The sequence below is a fragment of the Papio anubis genome, chromosome 3 (genome assembly GCF_008728515.1).
Source record: "Papio anubis isolate 15944 chromosome 3, Panubis1.0, whole genome shotgun sequence".
Taxonomy (NCBI): Eukaryota; Metazoa; Chordata; class Mammalia; order Primates; family Cercopithecidae; genus Papio; species Papio anubis.
In genome coordinates this window covers 119,303,865-119,313,299 of record NC_044978.1, presented here as the reverse complement: position 1 = coordinate 119,313,299, position 9,435 = coordinate 119,303,865, and positions in this window count along the sequence as shown.

Sequence of the window (9,435 nt, the reverse complement as noted above, 5' to 3'; positions counted from 1 at the left end):
GGTGATCTGCCCACCTTGACCTCCTAAAATGCTGGTTTACAGGCGTGTGCCACTGCACCTGGCCAAGGAACACAATTTTAAAAATTTTATCAAATTCTTATTCAGCAGAAAACTCTAACATTTCTTTATTATTGGTGTATAGAATAACTAAGTCTCGGCATATCTTATTTCTTTGTATGTTATATATAGAGTGGAGCCAAGTGTTTCACAACACATAAAATCAATGAAACTGATGTGAAGTTTCACATTCATTTGCCAAAATCCTTATACCTTAAAAGTATGAAAATATTTCTGAAAGCTTATTTCAAATGCATTAGTTTTGGTAAAAATATCTTTTTAGTCATATACTTTATCCACAAATCATCTAGTTGCAGATTGATCAATGAGAATCTAATGTCTATGTTTCCCAATGTCAAGAAGGCTATAAATGGCTTTGAGCCACAGTTGTTAATCCAGTGTGTTAAGGGGAAGGACCCGTGTACGTAGGCCAGTTTGTGTTAGGTCTTTTTCTCACGATGACCTTATGAGGTATTGAGAGGAATTACATTTCTTTCCTCAAGACTGAAAGACATTGGCCGGGCGCGGTGGCTCAAGCCTGTAATCCCAGCACTTTGGGAGGCCGAGACGGGCAGATCACGAGGTCAGGAGATCGAGACCATCCTGGCTAACATGGTGAAACCCCGTCTCTACTAAAAAATACAAAAAAAAACTAGCCAGGCGCGGTGGCGGGCGCTTGTAGTCCCAGCTACTGGGGAAGGCTGAGGCAGGAGAATGGCGTAAACCCGGGAGGCGGAGCTTGCAGTGAGCTGAGATCCGGCCACTGCACTCCAGCCTGGGCTACAGAGCGAGACTCCGTCTCAAAAAAAAAAAAAAAAAAAAAAAAAGACTGAAAGACATTAAGTGGTAAGACTGAGAGTCAGAACTGAGATTTTTCTGATTCCAAAATTCATGTTTTTTGTTCTAATTAAATATACAGTCATATGCTGTATAATGACTTCTTGTCAATGACAGATTGCATATATGACAGTGTTCCATAAGATTATAATGGAGCTGAAAAATTCCTATTGGTGAGTGACTTCGTAGATGCCATAAAGTCATAGCACAATACATTACTCACATGTTTGTGCTGATGATGCTGGTATACACAAACCTGCTGCACTGCTAGTCATGAAAAAAGTGTAACACTTACAATTATGCATAGTACATAATACTTGGTAATGATAAATGACTATATTACTGGTTTATGCATTTACTATACTATAGTTTTCATTGTTATTTAAGACTGTACTCCTTCTATTTACGAAAAATAAGTTTGTTCTAAAATAGCTTCAGGCAGGTCCTTCAGGAAGTATTCCAGAAGGCAGCATTTTTATCATAGCAGATGGCAGCTCCATGCATGTTATTGCCCCTGAAGATCTTCCAGTGGAACAAGATGTGGAGGTGGAAGACAGTGACAATGATCCTACCCTGTGTAGGTCTAGGCTAATGTATGTGTTTGTGTCTTAGTTTTTAATAAAAAAGTTTAAGTAAAAAAAAAATTTTTAGAAATACAATAAAACTTACAGAATAACAATACAAAGAAAGTATTTTTGTACTACTGTACAATGTGTTTGTGTTTTAAGCTAAGTGTTATTACAAAAGGTCAAAAGGTTAACATTTTTAAATTTAGGCCGGGCGCAGTGGCTCACTCCTGTAATCCTAGCACTTTGGGAAGCCGAGGCGGGCAGATCACAAGGCCAGGAGATTGAGACCATCCTGGCCAACATGCTGAAACCCTGCCTCTACTAAAAATACAAAAAATTAGCTGGGCGTGGTGGCGGGTGCCTGTAATCCCAGCTACTTGGGAAGCTGAGGCAGGAGAATGGCATGAACCCGGGAGAGGAGCTTGCAGTGAGCCGAAATTGCATCACTGCACTCCAGCCTGGGTGACAGAGCGAGACTCCGTCCCCTCCCCCCCAAAAAAATTAAATTAAATTAAATAAAGTTTATGTATTTATTTATTTTTTCAGACAGAGTTTCACTCTTTTGCCCAGGCTGGAGTGCAATGATATGATCTCGGGTCAACACTGCAACTTCCACCTCCTGGGTTCAAGCAATTCTCCTGTCTCAGCCTCCAGAGTAGCTGAGATTAGAGGCATGCAACACCATGCCCAGCTAATTTTTGTATTTTTAGTAGAGATGGGGTTATACTATGTTGGTCAGACTGGTCTTGAACTCCTGACCTTGGGTGATCCATCTGCCTCGGCCTCCCAAATTGTTGGGATTATAGGCATAAGCCACTGCACCTGACCAAATTTAATGTTTCTAATTTAAAAATTTATAAAGTAAAATAGTTATAGTAAGATAAGGTTAATTTATTATGGAAGAAAAATATTTCCATAAATTTAGTATAGCCTAAGTGTGCGGTGTTTATTTTCATTTTATTTTTTATTTTTTTTGTTCGAGAGGGCGTCTTGCTCTGCTGCCCAGGCTGGAGTGCAGTGGTGTGATCTCGGCTCACTGCAAGCTCTGCCCCCGGGTTCACGCCATTCTCCTGCCTCAGCCTCCCGAGTAGCTGGGACTACAGGCATCTGCCACCACACCCTGCTAATTTTTTGTATTTTTAGTAGAGACGGGGTTTCACCATGTTAGCCAGGATGGTCTCAATCTCCTGATTTCGTGATCTGCCTGCCTCGGCCTCCCAAAGTGCTGGGATTACAGGTGTGAGCCACCACGCTCAGCCTGTGTGCAGTGTTTATAAAGTCTACAGGAGTGTAATGTCCTTCACATTCACATGCCACTCATTCACTCACTGCCCTACCCAGAGCAACTTCCCATCCTGCAAGCTCCATTCATGGTAAGTACCTTACACAGCTGTACTTTTTTTTTAATCGTTTATATGGCATTTTTACTCTTCCTTTTCTATGTTTGGATACACAAACACTTACCATTGTGTTACAACTGCCTACAGTATTCAGTACAGTAACATGCTCTACAGGTTTGTAGCCTAAGAATAATAGACCTATACCATATAGCCTAAGTGTGTAGTAGGCTATACCATGTTTGTGTAATGCACACTATGATGTTGGCACAATGACGAAATTGCCTAATGATGCATTTCTTAGAGAATATCCATGTTGTTAAGCAATTCATGACTGTATTCACTTTGTTTTAAACATTCATTCCTTCATTCATTCATTTACTCACTAATTCATTAGTTGATTTATGTTCTTATTTTAATGGGCTCTTCTGTTTTATATCCTTCTTCTTAACAACCTGTGTGGAAGGAGGCTCTTTCCTGCCAACATCACTTAGGAAAGTCCCAGGGAAGACCTCTGGTTGGCCAAGCATAGGTCTTATGGCTAGGGAGGGTGGGAAGGGTCCATTACTAGAGGAAGTCCGGGGATAGCAGAGACTGGGCCACTAGGGATGTCAGCCGAGTAGCTACCTCGATCTGTGCCTAGTGCACCTATAGCGTCAAGTGGCCTTCCCACCCAATCAATCCCAGTATGTGTGTGTTACTTAGAAAGCCGGATAAATCAATGTTCCTGTGAAAAAGAAAAGAGAACAACTTTTTATGACCCAAAGTCTGGGATTGCTATAAACAATACTTATACTGTAATGCTTCCTTGTGGGGAGAATGTTAGGAAATAGTTGTCAGTGACTAGGATCTTGTGGTTCAGTGACATCTGGGCATGTGAACTTGTCCTAACCAATTGTCAACCAAGACGGAATTATTCACTGGTTTCAGTCTGTTCAGTATCTGTATCTAAGTCACCTTGAAAAAAGTTTCCAATATATGTAGTGAGACATGTTGTCACAGAAGGAATACTAATCTAAGAAGGCTTTGTTGAACTTCTTAGGGGAAAGTTCCTGATGTCCTCTACCACAGGTTTGGAGCCCAGAGAAGCAGGGCCTCTGGCACCTGGGAGCGTAGCTTTGGGAGTTGAACTTTGCTGTCTCATCACTTAGTTCATTCAACAACTATTTATTGGGTGCCCACTATCTGCCAGACACTATTCTATGGGCTTGGGATACAGGTAAAAATACCTGTTCCAGTGGAGTTAACATTCTAGTGTGGTAGAGACAGAGAATAAACGATAAATACAACACATGAGTAAATCAGTTAATATGTTAGAATATTCCAAAATACGTGCTATAAAAAAAAAGATGATCAGTGTAAGGAATGTGGGAGAGTTGGAATTTTAATTAGAAGATGATATTCTGGTGGGCACAGTGGCTCATGCCTATAGTCCCAGCACTTTGGGTGGCTGAGGTGGGCAGATCATTTGATTCCAGGAATTAGGAGTTCGAGATTGGTCTGGGCAACATGGGAAAACCCTATCTTTACAGAAAATACAAAAATTATCCAGATGTGGCAGCCCACACCTGTAGTTCCAGCCACTTGGGAGGCTGTGGTGTGAGGATCTCTTGAGCCTGGGAGGTTGAGGCTGCAGTGAGCCGACTGCACCACTGCACATCAGCCAGGGTGACAGAGTGAGACCCTGTCTCAAAAAAAAAAAAAAAAAAAAAAAAAAGAAGGAAAAAAAGTATTCCAACAAGGACTTGAGGGAGGTGGGTAAATTATCCATGTGCATATCTAGAGGAAGAATGTATCAGGCAGAGAGTACAGCCAATGGCAAGGTCCTGAGACCAAAGTAGGCTTGGGATATAACGCAGGACAGCAGGGAGACTGTTGTCGCTGAGGCTGAGTGAGTCGGGGGACAGGCACAGCAGAGGTCAAGGATTCATGGGAGGGGAGATCATTATTCTGAGTGAAATGGGAGCCACTGGAGGGTTTTTCAGAGAGGTGTAACATGATCTTACATTTAAAAAGGACAACTCTGGTCACTGTGTAGAGATGGCAGGGGGGCGGGATGGTCCAGCTACAGCAGACTGCTGCAGTAGTTTTGCGGGGAGATTATATGACTCATATTGGGGTGGTAGTGGTGGAGGTGTGAGAAATGGGGAGATTCAGGGCATACTTTGAAGGTAGAATTGACAGGATTTCCTGATGAACTGGAAGAGGGTGTGAGAGACACGGGGGAGTCATAGATAATACCATGGCTTTTGGTCTGAGCATTTGACCGCTGGAGTTAAGTGTGTTCGGATGATGAGATTATGGTTGAATTAAAAAAAGTTATTATTTACGTTTTTGAGACAGAGTTTCGCTCTGTCGCCCAGGCTGGAGTGCAATGGTGTGATCTGGGTTCACAGCACCTCTGCCTCCCAGGTTCAAGCGATTCTCGTGCCTCAGCCTCCCGAGTAGCTGGGATTAAAGGCATGTGCCACCACACCTGGCTTTTTTTTTTTTTTTGTATTTTTAGTAGAGACAGGGTTTCACCATGTTGCCCGGCTGGTTTCAAACTCCTGACCTGAGGTGATCCACCCACCTCAGTCTCCCACAGTGTTGGGACTACAGGTGTGAGCCACGGCGCCCAGCCCTATTTTTTTTTTAATAAACAAAAAATTAGGAGAATAAAAATGTCTTGTTTTGGAAGATATCCAGGCACTTTAGTGAGTAAATACTAAGAAATTTTACAAGAAGTTATTGAAAGAGTGTATGGAGAGGGGCTGCGCACAGTGGTTCACGCCTGCGATCCCTGCACTTTGGGAGGCCCAGGAGGGCAGATGGCTTGAGCCCAGGAGTTTGAGACCAGCTTGAGCCACATGACAAAACCCCATCTCTAAAAAAAAAAAAGCAAACAAAAAAAAACACACAAATTAGCCAGGTGTGGTGGCACCTGTAGTCTCAGCTACTTGGGAGGCTGAGGTGGGAGGATCGCTTGAGCCTGTGGAGGTCGAGGCTACAGTGAGCCATGATTGTGCCACCACACTCCAGCCTGGGTGACAGAGTGAGACCCTACCTCAAAACAAACAAACAAACAAACGCATCTGTGGAAGGATGGATAAGGGGCGAGTGCTGTGGAATGTCAGCACTGGAGAGGTGAGATTTCCACATCTGGGCACGAAGGCCTGGTTGGAGTGTGCCAGGAGCCTTGTGTCCAGAGCAGCTTTGCTGGGGGAGAAAGGACGAGGTGAGCAGATGAGTCGCTGAGTAAGACATAGTTTCTGTTGACCCACATGGGCTCTGCCTTCTCTGGCTTGCCCTGTTTTTATCACCTGTGACCTCCTATATAGCAGGTCCTTGAATGACGAGGTTTGGTTATAAAGTTGATGAGGGGGAAAGAAAGTTGATTTCTGGCTCTGGCCGCTGTGTGTGTGGAGTCTGAGTGTTCTCCTCAGGTCTGCATAGGTCTTCTCTGGGTTTTCTGGTTTCCTCCCACTTTCCACAGCTGTGCAGGTTAGGTGACCCGGCATGTCCACTTGGTCCCAGTGTGAGTGAGTCTCGCTGTGTAAATGAGTGTGCCCTGTAATGGGATGGTGTCCTGGCCAGGGCTGGTTCCCACCTTGAACCCTGAGCTGTCAGGACAGGCTGCGGCCACCTGCAATCCTGAACTGGAATCATTGGGTGAATAAATAACTTACTCATTTTTATTAATCTTTCTTAAGTGTATGTAAAGCTCACACTTATTTCAATGTTTAATATTAGAAGTGTTTTGGCTTTGATGTTTACTACTTTATGTAGTAAGGTTTGATGGTATTTTTATGACTAGAAATAAGCGGTAGAATCTTAACTCCTGTTTCTATCCATTAGCTTATGGTAAAGTTGGTTTCCTTATAGTCATTTCGTTTAAAGTCACAGTTTTCAAGAACCTATCAATGCTGTTAGTGAGAACTTAGAGTGAAATTGTGTTTTGTGCATGTCCTCCCTCTCTGGACGTTGGGACCCTTGATGGCAAGAACAGTCTTTTAATTTTTTTTTCAAATTCATTTTAAGTTGTAGTAAAATATACATAACATAAAATGGACCATTTTAACCACTTTTAAGTGTACAGAAGAACCAAGTCTTGATTAGTTTTAGCCTCAGGGTTTGGCACAGTGACACTCAGCAAATGGTTGTGAAAGGTATGGAGGAGGAGGGAAGGAAGAAGGGTCTGCGCCTGTACCTGAATGTTCACGCACCTGGTTCTCCAGCAAGTCTGCGTCTGGGAAGGACTCGGGGGCAGGAGGTGGCTTTACCCGGGGATCTTTAGCTCTCTGTTGTGCCCTGCTTTCTGGATTTGGGCTCAGGGCAACCTCATCTCTTCTTTTTTCTCCTGCTCACACCCTGCAATAATTTGATGTGCCAACTTGGCTGGGCTTTAGTACCCAGATAGTTGGTCAAACATTATTCTGGATGTTTCTGGGAGGGTGTTTTGGGATGAGGTTTATATTGAAATCAGTGCGCTTTGAGTAAACAGATGGCCCTCTTTAATGTGGATGGGCCTCATCTGATCAACTGAAGGCTGGAATGGAATAAAAGACTGAGCTTCCCTGAGTAAGGGAATTGTGCAGCAGACAGCTTTTGGACTGGAACCGTAGTATAGGCTCTTCTCTGAGTCTTCAGCCTACCTTCTGCAGGGTAGGCCTGCAGATTTTGGACTTGCTAGCCTCCATAACTGCATGAGGCACTTCCTTAAACTAAACCTCTCCTCTCTATATACTCATCCTATTGGTTCTGCTTCTCTAGGGAATCCTAACACATGCCCATATTCTTACTCTGTCATGCTTAAATGTGTTGCTTGACAGGTTTAGTGAACAAATACATAGGAAAAGATTTGACAAGTCAATTGCTTCTAAATGAGAGCTTGGGTGTTTATGGACAATGAAGGGGCATGGCCAGAGCTCCTTGACTGGAGATGTGTGGGAGGACTACGAATTTCAGGTTGCAGTGTGAGCACTGAACTGCCTCTAACACAGACACTTCAGAAAGATGCTGGTGAAGAGAGCAACCCCTCTGTCTCAGCATGGAATGTCCTTCACCCAGAGGCTGAACTTCAGGATTTTGGGGAGAATCTCACAGTGACTTCCCTGCTTCAGTCCCCCTCTTCTCAGTGTCTCTTTCCTTCTTTCCTGGTGATTTGAATATGTGTTTGGAATTTCAGGGAGCTCACACTGAAGACACTGGGTTTGGATACAACGAAAATGGTTTTTGCTATGTAATTTATTTCAGATGCTTAAATGGAGACAATGGCAACCATCCTTCTGTATTAACTGAGATGGAAGCTAGCAGCCTGAGAAGGAAAAAAAAACCCAAAGATGAAACCTCTTGGGCCAGCAATGTCAGAAAGGCTAGGCTGTTCTAGCTGTCCACATGTGGCTACAGGGTGGGCCCGCAGAGCTGCCGCTCACATCCTCGAGGGCCCACTGGAGGTCTGCCTGAGTCTGGATTAGCTTTACCTGCTACTTTTATCACTCAGGTTCTGCTCAGAGAAAGGCCCTGTCCTCTTACTGGGCCTTGAGGAAGCCAAGGTGAGCTGCTGGTAAGTCCGATTAGGCTAGTCTCCCATCTGTGGTCACAACTGCAGCTGCTGCCTGGGAGACACATTCTTCTCACAGGGCCACGGTGAGTAATCCGGGGAAGCTGCTATTCAGGCTGCCTCAGTCAGGATTATGTGTGTCAAGGACGATGGGGAGTGGTGGGCACCCCTGAGTCAGGTTGAGGGAGGCCTAGCGCTGCTCGGGGTTCTCTGTCAGAAGCACTACAAAGGGACAGGTGCTCTTTTGGGGGATCTAAAGGTTCTGCAGTTGGCGCTGATTTGAAGGTGGCCTGGATAACTTCCTGCAAGGCTTGCTTGGGCATCTTCTGCTGGGATTCCTCCTAAAAGGGGGTTCAGGCACCTTAACCACACCTCCAGTTCCCTCAGTTTGCATAACAGGAGCCTGAGGCCTGCAGAAGGTTCCTAACCTCATCCCAGTGATTTAGCAACAGAATGGCAGTAACATCCCGGTGAGGGGCAGAGTAATGACAGCCCACATACACTGATGGTTTGAAACAGAATATTAAACCAGTGGGGTGAATCCATGCTCTGCTCTCTGCCCTGCCATTGTTTAGCTGTGAGATCTGGGACCAGTCAGCTTCTCTGCCTCTCAATTTCCTCATCTATGTTATCATTTACTATATTCTAAGCATCACTGTTGTAAGAATTGGACATACATTAAGTCATTTAATTCTTTTTTTTTTTTTTTTTGAGACGGAGTCTCGCTCTGTTGCCCAGGCTGAAGTGCAGTGGCACGATCTCAGCTCACTGCAAGCGCCACCTCCCGGGTTCACGCCATTCTCCTGCCTCAGCCTCCCAAGTAGCTGGGACTACAGGTGCCCGCCACCATGCCTGGCTAATTTTTTGTATTTTTAGTAGAGACGGGGTTTCACTATGTTAGCCAGGATGGACTCAATCTTCTGACCTTGTGATCCGCACGCCTCGGCCTCCCGAAGTGCTGGGATTATAGGCGTGAGCCACCACGCCCAGCCAAGTTATTTAATTCTTAAAACAACCCAATGAGGTAGTTACTATTGTCATCCCCACTTTAGAGATGAGAAAACTGAGGCACAGAGAGATTGTCCTGTGGCTA